The sequence below is a fragment of the Petaurus breviceps genome, unplaced genomic scaffold (genome assembly GCF_028583685.1).
Source record: "Petaurus breviceps papuanus isolate PSGF00001 unplaced genomic scaffold, PetGlider_PUasm1.0 90730, whole genome shotgun sequence".
Taxonomy (NCBI): Eukaryota; Metazoa; Chordata; class Mammalia; order Diprotodontia; family Petauridae; genus Petaurus; species Petaurus breviceps.
In genome coordinates this window covers 3,336,936-3,357,737 of record NW_027187324.1, presented here as the reverse complement: position 1 = coordinate 3,357,737, position 20,802 = coordinate 3,336,936, and the positions used below count along the sequence as shown (strand labels likewise).

At 36.9% G+C, this 20,802-nt stretch overlaps 1 pseudogene; it reads left to right on the top strand.

The window, feature by feature from the left end:
• Positions 1 to 433: 433 nt before the first annotated feature.
• Positions 434 to 20,802, top strand: part of LOC138145184 (UBX domain-containing protein 1 pseudogene) — a 55,354-nt pseudogene continuing 34,985 nt past the window's right edge.

The following is a 20,802-nucleotide window of genomic DNA, read 5'->3' as shown; positions in this document are numbered from 1 at the left end:
ACTGGGCCTAGAGTGAGATGCTTACTAGCTGTGTGACCTTGTGAAGGTCATTTATCTTCTTTCTGCCTCAATTTCTTCAGCTATAAAATAGGGGTAATAATAACACCTACGTTCTAAGTTGTTGTAAGAATCAAATAAGATGATATTGTAAATCACATATTACCACAGTTCCTAGAACAAGCTAGGTGGTTAATGTCTATTTGTTTCCTTTTGTTCCCATGGAATTATTATCCCCCATTTTGGCATAGTACCTAGCATAGAGTAGATGTTACTTGAGTATTACCTTTTATTCTCACTGTTCTATGAACTAGGTCAGACTGGCACTGCTAGGACTGCTAGTTTGCCAGGTGTGTGTAGGATAGCTTGAAGAGGGAAGATCCTGGAAGTAATAAAATTAATTAAGAAGGTGAGGCTCTAAAACAGTTGAGAGGTAATGGAGGCCTTGAAAAAATTGTTAATCCAAGTCATTAGAGATGACCAGTGTGAAAGGTTTCATGGAGGTAAGGTTGACAAGATTTTGCAATTGATTGATATGAGGCTTGGGGAAAAGAGAAAGTTGTAATTGGCTCCAATTTGCAAATCTAGGTGACTTTGATGGTCATGTCCTTCAGAGAAATAAAGCTTTAGGAAGAGAGAAAGGCTTGGAGGGAAAAAAAAGAAGAGTTATCTTTTAGACATGTTTAGTTTTCTATATTCATGAAGTACTCATTTGGAAATACCCTAATGCTTCTGGTAATGCACGAAGAATTGGTGCCTGGGTGACTAGGATTAGAGAGGTAGCTCAGAGTTGAACCCATGGATGGGAGCCAAGCAGATCATCAAGTGGGCAGCTAAATTAAAGATAAGATTCAGCATTGATACCTGGTACACGCACACACACACACATACACATGCATGGATCATGACTTGGAAAAAGCATGCTGGGGAAAAGCAACTGAAAGAAAATTGAGAGGTACAGATAAAGGCAGACTCATAAAATAAAAAAAAAAGTAGAATGTATCTAGTAGAAGGGGAGAGGTCAATGCTGTCAAATGTTATAAAAAGGTTAAGAAAAAATGAGACCAGAAAAGCCTAATCTCAGAACTAGGGTATCATTGATAATCCTCTACAGGCACAAGGACATGGGAACAAATCAGTACTTCCATCCTTCTTGTACCATGTAACCTTTTCTTCCCTATTTTCTGTACGATCCCTCTTCCATCAAGTCAACCTCTTGGGCATCCCATCGCTGTGAACCACCTGGACTCTTATCTGCTTTCCATTCTTCTGCCTTTTTGTGTTTCTGTGCTCCTACGCCTTTCTGACATCCCCTCTTCCCTGTGAATTCTCTACTCACTCAAGTTTCATTTCAAGACTGGCCTCAGTTATGAAGCTTTCCCTGACCACCCCGTATTTCCCAGCCAAAGTCCTACAGTATATAGCACTGGTTATCTCTCAGCTAGAACTACTCATTTGTATATCATGTCTTTTACTTTTATCTCCCACGGTGTCCAGGTGAGGCCTATAAGATAGACACCTTTAATAACTCTTTTCAGAATGCATGGATACATGACTTGATGAACAAAACTGGAAAACTAACATAAGGGCTAAAAAAGGATGTGCTGATTTTTCTCAAGGTCTTCAGGTCACATTGAGAATCATGGGAAGCCATGGAAAACTAGTGATGATGGAAAGTGTGGTGATTAGAAGAAGCAAACAATTAATAGTTTTTTGGAGAGTTATAAGAAAATGGTTTTAGGAGAATTATAAGAAAAAAGACTTTACCCTGATTTTATGCTGTTTTATATGCTAGCACACTTGGTGTCTCTGCTCTCAGCTTGACACCAAGCAAATAACCTCTTGGTCTCTGAGCTTTGTTAATAAAATTCTCACCAGACACTGATATATTATACTGATAATTTTAAAACTTGAAATCTATCTGTCCTATCTCAAATTGTCAGATAAAATTTAGGAGAAAGTTAGATCCTATAGAATGCTAGTACTGACTTCTTGTTCATTCTCTGAGAGGTTAAAAAAAAAAGAAAAGACAGAGCACCCAATGGAGTCTTCCAAGGTTCCATATAGCTCATCAGGGAGAGCAGCAATAACAACCTATTGAAAACGGATGAGATTTCATTTACTTTGAGACAAGCCTGACAAATGAGGTGAACATGATTCAAGGAGAAATGAAAATCAAGTGGGACTGAACCATCTTATCAAGATGCATTCCCCTTGTTTGTCAACTCTACTTCAAAGTGAATGAACGAACCATATTCATTTTCAATAAGATGATATTGCCTCCAGCAAACCGTGTGTCTGAGTGGCAGTTCATCCATATCTGTGGGTATAAATTCAAATACTTGAATGTGCACACACATGTGCATGAATTTGAATGTGTACCTGTTCACCTGTCCACATGCAACAAAGCATATTAATCACTTATTTGCCTCATTGAACTAGAAAGAAAGAACAAGGAAATCTTAATACTTAAGGCTTTTAGACCTACATGGCCAGTGAAAGGCAAAATGAGTCAATGTAAATAGCAAAAAATGATAAAAGGGTGTAGTAACAAAGGAAGACTTTTGCTCCAAACCTTATCTCAATAGAAATGTCTGACAAAAATTCAAAATAACTGTAAACAAATGATTAATCAATATGGATAATAATTAGTATTGCATTATATTGTTCCCCAAACTTTTTTTTTGGTCTAAACCTGTAATGTTAATGTTTTAGAGGACGCCAAGTGATAAAATAATTTCCACCATTGAAATGCAGATCTGCTGTTCTGCGGTTTTAATTTTAGAGAACTACCAGGGACTCTGACAGGTTAATTGATATCACCTTGGGCAAGGGTCAGAGGTACGTCTAGAACTCAGGTCTTTCTGCCTCTGAGGAGAGCTCTTTAACTAATATGCCAGAGTTCATTCTATTATACCACTTAGCCAGGATATGTTTAGGTTAAATTTATTTAAAAAGTCAAGACAGGAAACCAGGATATCATAGTAATGATTATACTGATACTGATGTTATCATTTAACTGAATGCTGTTTCTGAATCATCTTTTGTATCTCTAGAAATTATTTTAAGATAGGTCTTACCTTCCCATTTAATGGATTGAAAAGCAGCAAAATACTGCAGGCCAAACTGCACATGGATATTCTTAAGTAAGTGCCCTATAAATATTTTGTGAAGCTTACAATTGAATAATTTTAGGTATTTGCTAAGGCTATCTAGAAAAGTTATGATATTATTTCATGAGTAAGATTTATTCAAATTACCTATAGCCATGAGCAAGATACATCTAATTATAAATAAGAAATTATACAGGAAGATCATAAAATCACAGATTTGAAGGCCAGAAGGGGCTTCAGTATCCATCCCTTAAAAAAAAGTGTTCTAGAAGAAATACCAAAATCTGACTTCTTTTTAATTTATTATATTCATTTTATTGATTGGAGTTTCCCTTGATTTAATTTTTCAAGTTATTTATACAATAATGAAAGGCCAAAACTGCAAAAAAATTGAAGTATAGATTTTTTTTTCCTTTTTGTTTAATGAACTTAATTTTTCTAAAGGCAATTAGTTGCTTGAAGCTTATGATCTAATTGCATTTGTTCAGAACACTTTTATTCTCCATTTAACTTTCAAATTAAGTAGCCAAAGAACACTGAGGTATAGAACCTACAATCCAGACTGAATAAAAACCATGTTTTTGACTTTGATTCTTCATCAAAACTTAACTTCAACATCAATTTCAAGAGATTTCAAAGAAAATTCAAAGGTTGTCCTCAAGAAGCATTACCTTAAGACCTTCAATAAATAGCTTCAATCCACACTTGTATTTCAATTAAGATCTAGCTCTTCTTGTACTGCTATTATAACAAAGCATATCATTATACCCATGGAGCTATTTCCATGCAGCTATAGATTATTTCATTAGTGCACAACATTGCACAGTTACAGAAACACGATATTTATCCCTTAACAAAATGCAAAACTACCCCTTCCTTATTTATCACTTATACTTATTGCTTTCTAGTTTGATTCCAGGTAGCTGTTTCCTTCATTCTGCAATGATACTTAAATGGATATGCATACAGCAAGTTTCTTGCTCTGCTATGTTGATTAATAACAAGAGTCATTTTTCATTTACTTATATTGAATACAGCCTTTCAGATCTTGAACAGCATACAGGATTATACAACAGTGATTTATTTCAGCTCAGTATTTATTTACTCTACCTGTGTGATAAAATGGTACAGATGCTATTTTTTTTTCCCAGTATCTATCTGTAGACAGACCATTAGTATATGATCCTTGCAGAAACTCTGAAAGTGCACAATGGCCATTGATCACAATTATAATTGTTTCTCTCTTATAATGTGTCTGGGCCAATGTTTGGAAAATTACTGCTATGAGGAAAAAATGGCATGCCTTTGAAGAAAATGAAAAAAGGTGTACAGAATAGATCTGACAAACTGCTTTAACAGCCCCTGAGCTGAGGAGAGCAGTGATATTTAAATAGTATAAATATTTAAACAACATTAGCATCCCCTTACCATTTCTTAAAAAGTCTCCTGAGATTAATGGATTGAAGGCAGAGAAAGCACTTCAAGAAAATGAGAGCATACTTTATTCTGTACGCAGACTACAGAAACATTACAAGGTAAACATGTTTCATAACCTTGGCACAGACAGTAGACAGACAGGCAATTGCTGTTAATGGCTACTAACTTGAAAAGGACAAAATGAAAGCCTAATTATGTGACACACAGGATTTGATGATTTTCATCATCTAAATTTTCAAGCCATTTCTTTTTACCATTGTTCTGCTAGCATTTTTCCTCTGTAATTTTTCAACATTCTAGAAGTAAGGCTATCCCCAATTCTTGGAAATCAATATAATTGAGCTCACTGTGTTAATTCAGGCTCCCTGGAGTCTGCCCATTTAACAGCTTCCCAGCAAGGGAAATATTAGTTTATGAAATGAAGAAATAGTTGGGAAGAAGTTTTACAAAAGACTTGGAAAACATTGCAACTAGTAATCATTCATCTACATAATGATTCATCAGCTTTTTAAATATTTGGAAATTCCAAAATGGAAATAATTGGCTATTGAAAAATATCTTCGGGGGTGGCCAGGTGGCACAGTGAGTAAGAGCACTGGCCCCAGGGTCGGGATGACCTGGGATCGAATCTGGGCTCAGATACTTTCCACCACACCCAGAAATAACTGGCCGTGTAACCTTGAGCAAGTTGCTTAATCCCAATTCTTAAAAAAAATATCTTCAGAGGTAACTTTACCCAAGTAAAGTTCCTTTCTACATGTCCAAGACGAAATATATTTTAAAATGTTGTTTTACTTTAAAGCTTCTCAATATTTATCCTCCTATGTTGAGTTAACACATTATTTAGAAAATGAAGCCTTTCACATCCTGATTGTTTCCTTTGACTTAAGCTTACCTCATTTAAGGGCTAAAAGTTTTGAATTTTAACTACCCTGAATATCAACTAAGGAACATCACAGACCTCTGCTTTCTGAAAGTGAGGCGAGTGACCTCTACAAGATTTTCTCCAGAATCTGGACCACTAAGATGAGTAATTAGTATTGGACCCTTCTGCAGTACCCAGGAGGGCATGATGGGGTAGAGGAGGAGCAGTGTATAAGAGAGTCGACTGTGAAATACTAGAAAGAATCAGGAAGGTGTTGTCTCGGACATGTACAGTGCCAATTGTTTGACTGGGAGAAAATAAGTTAAACTTTCAGCATCCAAGACATCCACAGCATCTAAGACAAAGTTCCAGACAAGTTCCCAATATTACTTGGAAAAGTGAATTTTCACTCCGGGAGTTCCTTGGACTGAGAAAAGTTATAGATCTGGACAAAGTTGAAAGGGGGTCTTATAGTCTACTACAACAAGTAACACTGGGTTGCAGGGTTTTGTTTATAACTCCTTTGTGAACATTTCTTTGGATGTCATCTTTGGATGACTGAAAACTCTCTGAAGTCAAGGCCAGTCTTTTGCCATTCTCCATTGCCCACACATTGCCCAGCACGTAATAGGGGCTCAATAATTGCTTATTGGCTGATTTTTAAAGTGTTGCTTCTACTTTTTTAAGTTGTAGTTTCTTGCAGCTCTTAGAGTGCCTGCCTTCTCTAACAATCCTCTTCCATAATTTTCTTTTTTTAAACTTCTGGGGGATATTAAGTCAAAAAGTCAAATTTGTTGGAAGTCTTTGTAAATTAAGAATTAATAGACTTTAAGTCAGTGTTTGAGAGGTCTCCTAATAGTTGTGTTCACTTAAATTCTAACTGATTCTATGATTTAATTTTTGGACATCTATTTTTTAAATTTATTTACTTATTTTTAGTTTTCAACATTCATTTCCACAAGATTTTGAGTTACAATTTTTCTCCCCATCTCTCCCCTACCCCTCCACCCAAAGATTGCAAGCATACTGAATATCCCTTCCCCCAATCTTGTCTCTCTTACATCCTCCCTCATCTTCACCCCCCCCCATTACTTTCTTGTAGGGCAAGATGGTTTTCTATACTCCATTGCTTATACTTATTTCCTGGTTGCATGTGAAAAACAATTTTTAACCTTTGTTTTTAAAACTTTGAGTTCCAGATTCTTTCCCTTCTTCCCTCCTTATCCACCCCTACTAGAAAGACAGCAATTAATATAGGTTGTACATGTGTAGTTTCGCAAAACAATTCCATAATAATTATATTGTGAAAGACTAACTATATTTCTCTCCATCCTATCTCACCCCCCCCATTTATTCTATTTTCTCCTTTGACCCTGTCCCTTTTCAAAAGTGTTTATTTCTAATTACCCTCTCCCCCAATCTGCCCTCCCTTCTATCATTCCCCCTCTTATCTCCTTTCCCCCTAATTTCCTGTAGGGTAAGATACCCAATTGACTGTGTATGTTATTCCATCCTTAAGCCAAATCCAATGAGAGTAAGGTTGACTCATTCCCTTTTGCCTTCCTGTTCTTCTTCTCCATTGTAACAGCTTTTTCTTGCCTCTTTTATGTGAGATAATTTACCCTATTCTATATTTCCCTTTCTCCTCCTAATATATTCCTCTCTCACTTCTTTATTTTTTTTACACATCATCCCTTCATTTTCAACTCATCCTGTGCCCTCTATATATACATGTACACACATATGAACACACATATATACACACATACATCCACCTATACATATATATATAGAGAGAGAGATAGATAGATAGAGAAATATATTACCTTCAATTATCCTCATACTGAGAAAAAGCATGAGTTAAATTATCATCATTCCATGAAGGAATGTAAATAGTTCAACTTTAATAAGTTCCTTATGACTTCTTTTTTGTACATCTATTTTGAGTGTTAAGAGATAAGTGTGTGTGTGTGTGTGTGTGTGTGTGTGTGTAGGTATGTAGCGGAATGTATGACACAAAATATACTGCCATATTATTTTCTGATTTGCTCAGTATAGGTTGCTGGATAAGTATATTAAATATGTAACGCATTAGTTCAGATTGCTAAAAAAAAAGATTATGACGTTATTTTTATTATGTTTGGGTAAAGAAGAAATTAGATCAAGTGAACCCCTTTTAAGAATGCCATAAAATACAGAAGAGGTTCCCAAGAAAGTATTTTCCTTTTCATTCAGTACAGATAATGCTCAGGAATGGACCCAAGGAAAAGAATATAGCAAGAAAAGTTTCAACCCCTCTCTCCTGCAGGAGGTGCCTTCCTGTTGACATCCAATCCCTTCTTTCTGGATTATTGACTGCTCTGATTCCACATTGTAGTGCTTTCAATCTATTTCCCAATATTGACTTCCATCAAAATGTAATTCCTATGTAAATGCTGATTGATATTTCCATGTTCAAAATTATTTGCAGTAAATGCTCTTTTAAAAATTTCCATGGACATCTTCTCCTTATTTAGGCAATTACCACATTCTTAAAAAGTTGTCTGTAAACCACCAAAATATTGAAATCAGGAGTGGATGCCTACATTAGAAATACCTGTCTGATTGACACGAGTTTCCCCTGAAGTGTCTTTCCAAAAGAAATAAAAAATTAGTTACTGAGAAATGAAGCAAAATAAAACAAAACAAAATATAACTTTGTGGTGTTGTTTTCTCAGCTGACTTTAGGAGAGAATAAGACTTTCGAAGAATTAAAGGGTCTCAGTGACTCAGTGTTTAATTCTTTCCTTGGTCAGTTGTATGACTAAAACAATTCACTCTAGGCCTCAGTTTCCTTACTTTCAAAATAAAGGAGTTGGACAAAATGATTTCTAAGTCCCCTACCAGCTTCAGATTATGATACTTTGAAAATGCATTAAGAACATCATTATAAACAATGTATATGAATGTGTATTTATATATTAAGAGTATATAATTGTTTCAAACATCAGGGTTCTGTAAATTAATATTTTTGGATCTCTTTTTTCAGAAAGCAAGCTCTACCTGTTATTAATTGGCACAAATAGCATCTTCATTTATCCTAGTTTAACAGAAGATAAAAGTGAGGACCTTTAAAGTCTAAAGAATCATCTTACACCTAGAAAGATATGGAAATAACAGTTCCTTTGCAAGAGTATGAAACGCAAAACAATGTATTCCCAGTATAAGGTTGTTTTCCCATTACAGAAATGTATATTGGGACTGATAGGTGATGTGGTGGACAGAATGTTGCAGTTAGAATCAGGAAGACATGCATTTGAATCCTGCCTTAGATATTTACTAGCTGTATGACTGTGGGAAAGTCATTTAACCTTAACCTTTAACCTAATTTCCTCATCTGTAAAATGACAATAATAGCACATACCTTCCAGGGTTGTTGTGGGGAATCCATGAGAAAATATGTTAATATTGATGCAGTTAAAAATGAAGGAACAATAGAGAGTTTTTGCAGAGGTAGAATAATAGGCTTTTAAAGTATAGGTTTTTTTTTCTTTTTTCCCCTCTAAAGTATTTTAATTCCTACATCATTGGTGCTACTCATACAGTTGCCCCAATTATTTTCATTTTCTAAGATATGGGAAAGACCTTAATTTAGAAAGGTCAAAGTCACGCACTACATCCTAGGCCACTGCCAGTCATATTGACTTATGACTTGACATTCAAGGGTAGATCTGGAGGGTAAGAGCTAAGAGAGTGAGGCTGATGACTGTGCACAACAGTGCCTCACGTAAATTCAGTTCATTCTCAAATCAAAACTTCACCCTTGTGATGTCATTGGTCCTCTTTGAGAATGAAGGATGAACAACAATAAGAACCATTTTTATTTCTAAAATGTGTAGCAAGATTATGTGAACATTTGGATTCCAATCTACTACTTCTCTAAGCAAATTACATGTATCTTAAAGAGTTTCCAGACATTAACTAAAAAGCAGTGGCAAAGTTAATTTGAACATTGATCACTTAGAAGTACTGAAAATCATAGGTCTATCTATCTATCTATTCATCTGCCCACCTCCTTTCACATATTCAGTAATGTCAACCGGATGGAACTAGCCTCTAACCAGTGGCTGGCTGGAGCCAAACAGAGCAGACTAGAGACAGAAGAGGAGGGAATCAAACAGGAATTTAATTTCAAAGTGAAGGAAATGACTTGCAAGCAAGGACACATGTGCTGGGGTCCCATTCCTAGGGGGGAGGGTGACCCAAGCCAGTGTGGGGGGATCTCAATACTTATACCAAGGACTACACAATGAATTGTAGCCCTGACAATGAGGAGTAATAGCAAGAATGAGCTGAGTTTGTTTCAAAGCAGGGCTTCATGGTCAGGACATGGGTATTTGTCCAGTGCTTATCTGAGCTCAGAGAGCATGTGGTACAGGTCAAAGCAATAAAATAATTATGTTATTTTGCCAGAGGGTGAGATGATCAACAGGGTGGGTGCAAAAACAAGATCGGAGCACAGATTTTTTGCTGGGCCTTAGCTCTGGAAAACAGGGTGTCTCCTAATATCTTGACAGGAATTAAAACTAAACGGTTCCCAGTTGCAACTGCAAAGTGAACAGGGCTGAGCTCCCAGGCAGTTAAGGCAATAAGGGAAACATATCGGGTTATACAGTTTTCATCGTTTCATAAAACAAAGTGCACCATTTCATCATCAAAAATGCTTCCTTTACACTGAATTTAAGGGAATTTTTTTTTTTCATACCAGTCCTTACATAAACAGGAAGAGCAATGTCTTTAAAGGAAACACCTTGAAATGGATTTTTTCTCAGGCTTATGTGATCATAGAGTCAGAGCTGGAATGGGTCTTAGAGGTCATCTCTTCAAAGCTTTCTTTTCATATGCAAGAAAATACAAGCCAGAGATAGTTATTGACTTGCCCAATATCACATAGGTAGTAAGTAATAGAATTGAGATTCAAACACAGGTCTTGATTCTGAATCCAGAACTCTATTTATGCTGAGAAAAATCACATTGAATCTTATTTTGATGAAAGAATTACTGAAGGAATCATGTCTTGTCTCTGCTGTTTACTACCTGTGAGCTTTTAGGCAAGTCCCATAACGATTGATAACTTTTTTATAGTTTTGCAAAACACTTTTGATATATTATCTCATTTTATACTCACACCAACCTTATAAGGTATGTTCTGCTATCACCCTCATTTTATAGTTTTAAAAAGTAAGGATGATAAGCAAAGTGACTTGCCCATAATCGCACAGCTGCTAAATGTCTTAGGTATGATTCAAACTCAGAATTTCCAGAATCCATAGTTATTACCCTAGCTGAGTGTGTGTGTTGGGTGGGGGGAGGGTACCTGAGGCCTTGAGGCCACATATGGCCCTCTAGGTCCTCAGGTGCAGTCCTTTGACTGAATCCAAACCTCACCGAACAAAAATTCTGAATAAAAGAATTTGTTCTACAAAACTTGGACTCCATAAAATGGCCACACCCAAGGACCTAGAAGGCCATATGTAGCCTTGAGCCCCATGTTCCCCACTCCTGCATCCACTAACACATGCTGCCTCTCCTAGTCCTCAGATTCTTCTATAAAATTAAGGGGATAGTCTAGTGGGCTGTAATGGGAATGCAAATTTGGAAGATCTTCCCTGCCCCTAGGCTAAAATGCACTTGAAGCCTGGGGAGGGAGGCTTGTTTTGCAGTAGATACTTCTTGATTGGCCAGTGAGTCAATAAGGTTGTTACATTCTCTGAGCCAGGAGAAGGCTATATAAGCCCTGATGTGTAGCTTTGTTTTGGGACTCACTTTGAGAAGTGTTCTGTGATTTGATCTGAATTCTGGGAAGCCATTGTTTAGAGTCCCCCGGCTTTGAAAAACCCAGATGTGGAAACCCAGATGTTGACTGGGTATGGATGTAATGGTTGGACAGTTTGGAAATCTGTCTACTTGATCTGTTTCTGTCTTGATAATTCTGCCTGTATGCTTTGAAGTTCGGGGTGCTGACCTTTTTCCCCTGAACAAGGTAAACGATATATGTCTGACTGATTAAAGTAAGCTTGTTAACCCATTTTGAGTTGCTTTCCTTTAACAAAGCAGATCCAAGAATCTGTATGGGCAGCCACCCTGGGGATGCCGGGGTGCTTGCTGCTACATGGGCCTCTGAGAACACCTTCAGTTTTAATTTATAATCTTATGATCCCATAATATGGTATCTTATCTTATAGTAGGTCAAGATAATATAGGGTTAGAATTAAGAGAACTGAGAGCTATGGATATTTTTCATGTTCCTTAGGTTACCTGTCTTATACAGCCAACATTTCAATCAAACCTTTGCTAAGCATTAGATCCCAGTCAATGTGTGATGGATGTCTCAAGTTATAATATTGTATATTATTGATTAAAGAGGAATCTATATACATTATTTACTAGATATGCTGCTTGTCACCTGTGTATCTAATGAAAATTTCTGTTTAGACTATGTCTCTCCTCAATAATCAAATTTGTAAGAAAAAGAACTAGAGGGTGATAGAATTACATATTTTGAGGTTGAAGGGGCCTCAGAATTCACCTTGTCCAACCCTCTCATTTTAAAGATAATGGTTATAAGTGGCATAGCAATTTAGTGATGTACCTATGGTGGGTAATGAGTGAAAGAGCTAGAAATGTTCCTGTGACTTCAGTGTCAGTGCCCTTTTCACCATTCCTTGATGCTTCTATCTATATAATGCTCATCAAGTAAATTCCTTTTTTGGGGTAAGTACATCGTTTTATAGAGTTAGCCGTATCGTGACCAATATATATCTTCACAGACTTTAATTCTATTATATGGATGCCAAAGTAGGGTACAAGTGGTTTCAGAACCATCCTTAGGGTACTCTACTTTTGAGTAAATTGGAAACCTCTCCCTGGGTATTGTGTTTGGAGAGTACCTGGATTTGAAAAGACAGTAATTCCTAGAGGTTGATTATATACTCCTGTGATCTCATATACCTCCTACGAAGGCGGCTATATTACATAGCAGACAGAGTGCAAATCTTTGCTCTGTCATTTACTAACTGTATGACCCTGTGCAAGTCACTTAACCACTATCTGCCTCAGTTTCCTCAACTGTGCAATGGGGATAATAACACCTACCTTTCAGAATTGTTGTAAGGATAAAATAGATAGCATACAGAAGGCATTAAGAAATACGTTTCCTTCCTTTCTTCCTATGGTTATGTTTTCTTCTTCAGTCATCTCATTGATGTCGTAGTAGGTTAATATTAACCTAGCTATAATTGAGGCAGAAACTACTTCCACTTTTTCTCCCAGTTTAGGTTCCTTACCAACCCAATATGCACTATTATCACTTTACTCTCATGGATAACTTTTAAATTTTAATTATTTTTCACTTTCATAAAAACGTAGAAGGGAGATGAAGGCACAACAAAATTTGAATTAGAACATAGAGTCATAGAGATGGAACTAAATTTAAGTTCATCCATCTAATATAATTCTGTCATTGCACAATCAAAGAAACCAAAGTACAGACATTTTTAGTGATTGGGCAGAAGCTACAAGTAGTAAGAGGCAGAGTAAGGATTTGAACCCATATCACCCAACTCCAAATCCAGGAACCTTTCTATTTTCTAAGATGCATATTTATGAATTCCTTTTGCAGGGCCTTGAGTCTCAACTCACTCATGGGAAGCTGTAGATGGTTTATTCATTCCCAGATTCTCATTTTTTGTGCTAATGTGTGAAGAAATACTTTTCAGGAGACCGCATTCCTAAACATTACAGTTTGTGAAAGAACCCTCTCATTGTCTTTGTAGTCAGGTGAGTACATTTTTTATAGCTTACAGAAAATTTTATTTTGTTTCTCATAAAACCTCTTTGCAAATTTCCAACTGTAAATTGATTCTTTAAGTACTTTGTAAGAAATACACTCTATCATGTTGTTCTTCAACAGTCACATTTTATCCCGTTATTTAATTATACATTCTTGAGGTGCTTTAATAGTGGTGGTTTAATGAGACTTCTGGTGTCATGTAACAGCTTCTCTTGCTCAGCACGGGATCATTTGCAGGTTCTTCTGAAAATTAGGTCTTAATAGACTTTTTCTTATTGAATTAAGCTAAATTAAACTACCTCCTTGTTTTTGGAAAGCAGCACATGCTGTGATTTTCTTGTATTTACTTCATGGAATTTACCTTTATAAATGTATAGTTGGAATATATTTAAGACCTTTGTTACTTTTAGTTAAATACATATATCACCATCATCATCATTTTGCTTCATGGAGATGTTTTAGATTACCTATTATTAATTAACTGGATGGCATTTTTTCAGTTTTGTCATCTCCCACAATTTAATAATCTGTGCTTTCTCATCCTTCCCAGAATTTTTTGAAGGATGGTAAATATTTTCAGGTCTGATCTGAATGTCATAACTTTCTACTATATTTGGGAACTTTCTCCTTCACTCATCATGTTTCTTTCTTAGTTAAGAAAATAATTTCATTTTTTCTGCTTAGGTCAACTCTATGATGAAATGGAAAAATAAATTTACATCATTTTTGTATCTTTCACTTGATCTTAGAGCTAGTTTTAATAGTGCAAATGTAATATTCATCATATAGGCAGTGTCAATTCATTGGTGCTTATTGGTGCTACAACTCTGAATCTGGGAAGTTAAATCAATGTCAGAAGGGCCATGTGGAGACAGACATGATACCAAAGAGTGCTCCTACCAGATCATCTCCACACACAGCCCTTACCCAAATTTATTAACTATTTTACCTCTTTTCTCCCATTCCTTCAAACATATAACCAGGTTTTCTAGATAAACCTGTGGAATTTTGAAACAGTCTCCCCTAATTAGTGTAAAGATTAGCCTGTGTCTACCTATTTCTAGGTCCAAGGTGATAAAAGTGACTTTATATTTGACCATTGATTGACTTGCCTCTTTACTGGGAAGTCCTTATGAACCCAACAACTGGTTGGGTCAACTATATTTAGGGTTAGGAATTCAAGTTTAGAAACTATCAGCTTAGCAAGCTTCATCTAATACATGTATGTGAGGCTATCAAATCTTACTATTCACAGCATTCTTATGATTGATAAAGAGGGTTGCAGTCCTAACCACACACTGAGAAGTCCCCCTCTCACTCAGTCCCTGTAAATCTCTCCAGCAAAAACAATAGGATAAAAGGGAGAGATCCATGAGATCTGGGTTCTAGGTATACCTCATGCTGTACCCCTGAGCCACTGTCATTATGTGTCTATGGGATTGTCAGGCAAAGGAGCCACATGGTGACATAACAGCCCAACTCATACTCATTTGAGTGCTTATGCTCCTTCTCAATACTTCTTTATCCCTGACCCCTTCACAGTGGGTAAAGAGAACAACTGATCGAATGCTCTATTACATGTGGGCAGAAGTTAGTATGAGCTGAGGACAGACATTTATCACAAATGCCCTCTCAGCACAAATAATGTTCCTCCTTTCCAAAACTCCCCCCCCCAACTCCACCCAGGACAGAATTAGACAGCTCTGAACAACAGGAGAGTCTCATACAACCTAGGATACATACGTATTATTTGTTTCTTGCAAAGAGCATCTATCTCTCTATATCCATCTATATTTGAAATTTCAAGGGAGCTCAGATTCCATGGACTCCGAACTTCTCATTTTACAAATGAGGAAAGTAAGGCTGATAAGCATTAAATGACTTGTCCATAGTCACACAGTTATTAACTGTTAGAGACAGGATTTGAACTCAGGTCTTCCTGTATCCCAGTCTAATGCTATCTCTCCTTTCCCTTCTTCCCTGCTATATTGAATTCTACCTATTAGAACATATAAAAAACAAGTCTAGTTTTTAGCCAATAAATACTAGACTTTTAAATTAAAGGATTTATATGCTTACTGCCCCCCCCCAGTAAAAATTTAATTCTAGCCTGAGTGCTGAAGAATGTTACATTTACATCTATAAATGATAAAGCCTCTTGATCTCAATACAATCTCTTCCATTTATTTATCTAAAGAACTTTTATTCACTTTCCTTATGATGCCTTAAAATTAACTTGGTAAAAACTGAATGTTAAATATCCAATCTTAATTTTTTTTTCATTCACATACACATGAAGCAATGTATCCTTCATAGCCAGAGGATGAGGAAAATCATTATATATATATTTAAAGCAATAGGGGTTAAGTAACTTGCTCAAGGTTACACGGCCAGTTATTTCTGGGTGTGGTGCTAAGTATCCGAGCCCAGATTTGATCCCCAGGTCATCCCGACACTGGAGCTGGTGCTCTTACTCACTGAGCCACCTGGCCACCCCTAAGCAATTGGGGTTAAGTAACTTGCTCAAGGTTACATGGCCAGGTATTTCTGTGTGGGTGCTAAGTGTCTGAGCCTGGATTCGATCCCCAGGTGATCCCGACACTGGAGCCAGTGCTCTTACTTGCTGTGCTACCTGGCCTCCCCGAAAATCATATATTATTAACCCTTAATTTGGCATTCACCTGTTTGTGATTCCCCAGCCATCAAGATCCAGGCTAGAATTTGAGAAATTATAAAAACCCAAATTACTCATGAAATAGGAATTCTCAAATTCAGGAGCATTAATCAGGACTGGGTCAATACCCATAACTTCATTGATGTATAGAACTCCAGAATGGAAAATCCCTATAGCAACACAGGTCACCAATTCAAGTACAACTTATAGTCTTAAAGAATTGCTTTGGGGTGGCTAGATGGTGCATTGAATAGAGCAACAGCCTTGGAGTTAGGGGGACCTGAGTTCAAATTGAGCCTCAGACACTTAACACTTGCTATCCATTTGACCTTGGGCAAGTCATTTAACCCCAGTTGCCCTGCCTTCTCCCCCTCCAAAAAGAAAAAAAAATATTTGCTTTGATTCCTTATAGTTTAAGTGATTTGCTCAAAAACACAAGCTGTATATATGTCAGAGGAATGACTTGAATCCAGGTCTTTCTGACTCTAATGTCAGGTCTCTCCTACATCATACTGCCTCTAGTGCTTGACACTAAACAAGACTTATTACTGCTAGAGAAGTGTGTGTAGGAGAGGTGAAATAAAATGTGATTTAATTAGGTTGAAGAAAATGAAATGTAGTAGAAAGAGTTCAGAAGTAGTCAGGAACTCTAAGTTCTGCCTTGACCCTTTTACTAGTAGCTTTGAGAGTGAATCTTTTGTGATCATGGCCTTTTTTTTTCTTTTTCCCCCTATGAAAATAAATGTTTGCATATTATATTCTCTAAAGTCCTTCCAGCTCTAAAATTCCATATAAAAAGTGGGGAAGAGGGTAAGAGGGAAGGGAAAGGAGAAGATAAATTCTTTGATTTAAAAATCTGGTGTTTGTTGGCTAAAAACTAAGCCTGTATTTTATATGATATAATTTTATTCATATAAGATTTTATCTTATGTATATGTAAGATTTATATATGATTTTAATAAATAAGACTTCAAATAGTTAATTACTATGTGACTATGGGCAAGTCATTTAACACTTGTCAGTCTTAGTTTCCTCAGCTATAAAATGAAATGTTTGGACTCCATGGGCTTGAAGGTCCCTTCCAGCTCCAAATCAATAATTTTATGACGTGGGTTCTAGTTTGGGCTTTGTTATGAGCATGTTGTGTGAAAGTAATTTAAATTCTCCCAGCCTCACCTACTTTACCTGTACAATGTAGGGCTATATGGCAATTAACTTTGAGTACACTAAATGATTATACATTTATCCCTTACCAAATATATGGAAACTTTGACTACTTCTCCTAAGATATATACATTTTTCTTGAGGTGATTCCATGCCTCTCTCACATAAACCAACAATTCCACTTCAAATATTATGCTTTTTCTTTTGCTTTGAACTTAATTCAAAGATGAGTTCTGTAGTGTGAACAATAAAACCTGGCTCTCCAATTAAGGTTTGAGGACTTAATGAAAGCTAAATGCAAGCCCCCTTGTCTTTTGCAATGTTTAGTTTCAAAAGGAAGGCCTTGAAAGGCAGCCAAAGAAAGCATGGTCAACTTCACAAAGGCTCTACAGTTACCTTGAATTGGAGCTGTTCTGCAGAAAGTCGAGAGATCATCTAACGCTCTCCCAAATGGTATTTAATCATACAGGAGACTTTATTGACAGTATTGTTGACAGTGTAGGAGATACATCATACAAATAGAGGTCAAACCTGTGCCTGTTCCCTTCCCCCTTAGATTACACTTTGCTTTTTGGTAATTTTGCATAACCTCCACCCCTGACTCCCTCCCTTCTTGCAGTTTGCTCTGAAGGCTTGAGAAAAACAATGAGTAAGTACTAGAAGCCCTGCATGATACTTTGATGAATTAGAAACTCGCCCTTGCTCACCCCTTGCCCTTGCACATGTATGTACACACAGACACACACACACACACACACAGGCACACAAACATATTACTCCTAAAGGAAATTGTGGTCCTGTAGTTTTTATCATGATCCAAGCATTCTGTCCCTGTTCATCCATCTTAGGTATAGAAAAGAGTATATCTATGATGTAAAACAGCGTACATTCGTACAAATGAAGGAGGTAGGATGGTGCAGTGGAAAGAACTCTGGTTCTGCTGCCAGAGGCCCCTGCTGCCATCTTTGTATTTCTGGGAAAAATCATTTAACCTTTTTTAGCTTCGTTTTTCTCATCCCTAAAATGGAAGGGTTCACCTAGATCGTCTCTGATGCTTCAGGTGTGTGAGCTGCAATCTCTAGATCTATGACCCTAAGTTTGTAAGAAGGGGAAAGAAAGGTGAGAACAATTTGTCTTTTCTCTAGATCTGCAGAACAAAATCAATACCAGACAGGAGGAAGGAAAGCAGGCACCATGCTTCTGTAAAGTAATTATTGTACCAGAGAGCGTGGAGATGACGGTGATAACAATAGAAGCCAAAAAAAGACAGACCTTGTCCAAGGAGCTTACATCCTAAAGAAGGAAATCGATATATAAAGGTAGAGTTGGGGGATAAGAGGAAGCCAGGCGTAGGCACAGTGACAAAGTCCTTAGAGTTAAAAGCAGAGCCAGGAGGGTAAAAAACCCACTTCAAACTGTGGTGGAACATATTCCACTGAGTTCAAGAAAACCCCCTTGGGGAAATTCCACTGGTCCAACAAAACTGAGATGTGTATAGCCATGTGCCAACTGCATTTCCTGTGAACAGAGAGGCGATGGATTTCTCTTACCCCACACTGGGCATGTGAAATGACCTTACATGCCATTCTGTTAGAGAAAATTGGGTTCAACCTGTGTCAAAATGAGAAAACACAAAGCTCACGTCCAAATGTGCAGACCTAGCTGTCATTCTGACATGCATGCAGCATACAGACTCAAAAGCACCAGGCAAAGATGGTTGTGATTTTATCCTACTGTGAGGCACTTTGGACAACAATGTACATTTTGCTTCTACTTCACTCTGGGGAAATCTGTTGAAGATAATAAGAGAGGTTAATAAGAGTTTGTTTCATCAGTCAGCCTTTACAGTTTTCTACCCCTAGTTCTTTTTCTCCTTTCTCTTTCTAGACAAGAAATGCTAGTGCACTCTGTGGTTATAATAGTAGGTTAGTCCCTGCTGGAAGGAAAAAAAAAGTGCTTTATTTCAATCTGAGTAAGTGAAACACATATAGAAAGCTGGGATCTGTCAAAACCATTGAGGATTTGGGAGAATAAATAGAATCTTCTTGCTCTAAAAGTGTTAGTTCTAAACTATATTTGTTGTTGTGGCAAGAAGAAAAGTAGTTCCACAACTAGAGATAAGGGACAAAAAAGAGGTATTCTGAAATCCAACCACATTTGAATCTTCAGACCTAGATATTATAAGATGGAAATAAAGTACCCTAAGAAGTGTCCTCCTGTATTGTAGTTTAATGAGTACTTCTGCTTGGGAGAGGCAGCTGGTCGTTTTTGGATTCATGAGGCTAATTCACAGAAAACCCACCACAGTTGCTCATAGCAGAAAGATGCACACCCTTTGTGTGTTTATGGCTGATTTAACTATTAAGCCTGGGAATAAAAAATCAAAAAGAGTAAAAAGTTAATTAACCTAACGAATGAACACAGAAGAAGCAGGATGCACCTACAGGTGGTAAATCATTTCAACTGTGAGGGAAATGGGAAAGACAGAGTGATAGCCAGCTGTTCAAAACAGTACAAATTGTGCACAGCAAACCTGAACTCAAAATCCTGGCTAAAGTATAATACAACTCCTTTCAAGGCAACAGATGCTCATGGAAAGAAAAGCGGGATGGGGGTAGGGGGAAGGCAATTCACTGAAGCAAATTACCTTGATATTATGATCTGTGATCGAGATATCAAATAGAAGATCTTTCAGTCAATGGTCCAATATTAGAAATGCAGTTAGGGTGCATTGGCTTAGAAAAGTAAGATTTGGTATTATAATAGTTAGGAAAACCATCTGGAATGAGAACCTTTTAGCAATTCATCCCCCCCTCCCCCTGAGGCATATGCTTGACAAAGTCTGATGAGATTAACAGTCTAGGAAGGGTATAAAACATACTACTTAATCACAAATCCTTTGAGGAACAAAACATTTCCTGTAGTTCTTATGAAGAATAAAAACACAAATAATTTGAACTTCAGAATTTCCATAATGAGTGAACAGAGAAAGAGACTAATCAACTGAAAAATAGAGTATTAATTCAATCACTAATAAGCACTGAACATACAGGATAAATGACAATGAATCATAATCACAGGCAATATTGGAGAAATCAGGGCACTTTATCCGGGAATATATTTTGTAGCAGATGGTAGGATTATCTAAATTCTTGTAAGATCTCTTCGGGGATATTGTCATAAAATGTAAAATGATGACCCTCAGCAGGTCTGATAGCATGCTGATACCCATGATGCCCTGTAACTCATGCATGGTGCTCCAAGTATTTTAATATTCCAAGACACTCTCTCCCCTCCTTGAACCAGAGTGCCACAACCAAGAGAACACTCTTCCCCACAATGGCATGCTATCTGTGAGAATGAGTTCCAAACTTAGATTCACATTGATTCTCTCACAATAACCACTGAGAACTCCCAAACTTCCAACTCTTTTTTACACATGCTAATTTTTACAAACACAATCAGCTTCTCTTGGATACACTCTAAGTTTCTGTACTTGAATGACTTAGTTAACTCTTCTATCAACAACCTACATGCTATCCTCTTTCTACTTTATTTGGTACAAGTTTCTCCCACCCTTCACCAGCAACAAGGGTACATTCAATGGTTATTAGATAGGTCCATAAAATTGAAGGTATATATATTTTGCTTCAGCCTCTGGGACACTATACCACCTTTCTTTCTTTCTTTCTTTCTTTCTTTCTTTCTTTCTTTCTTTCTT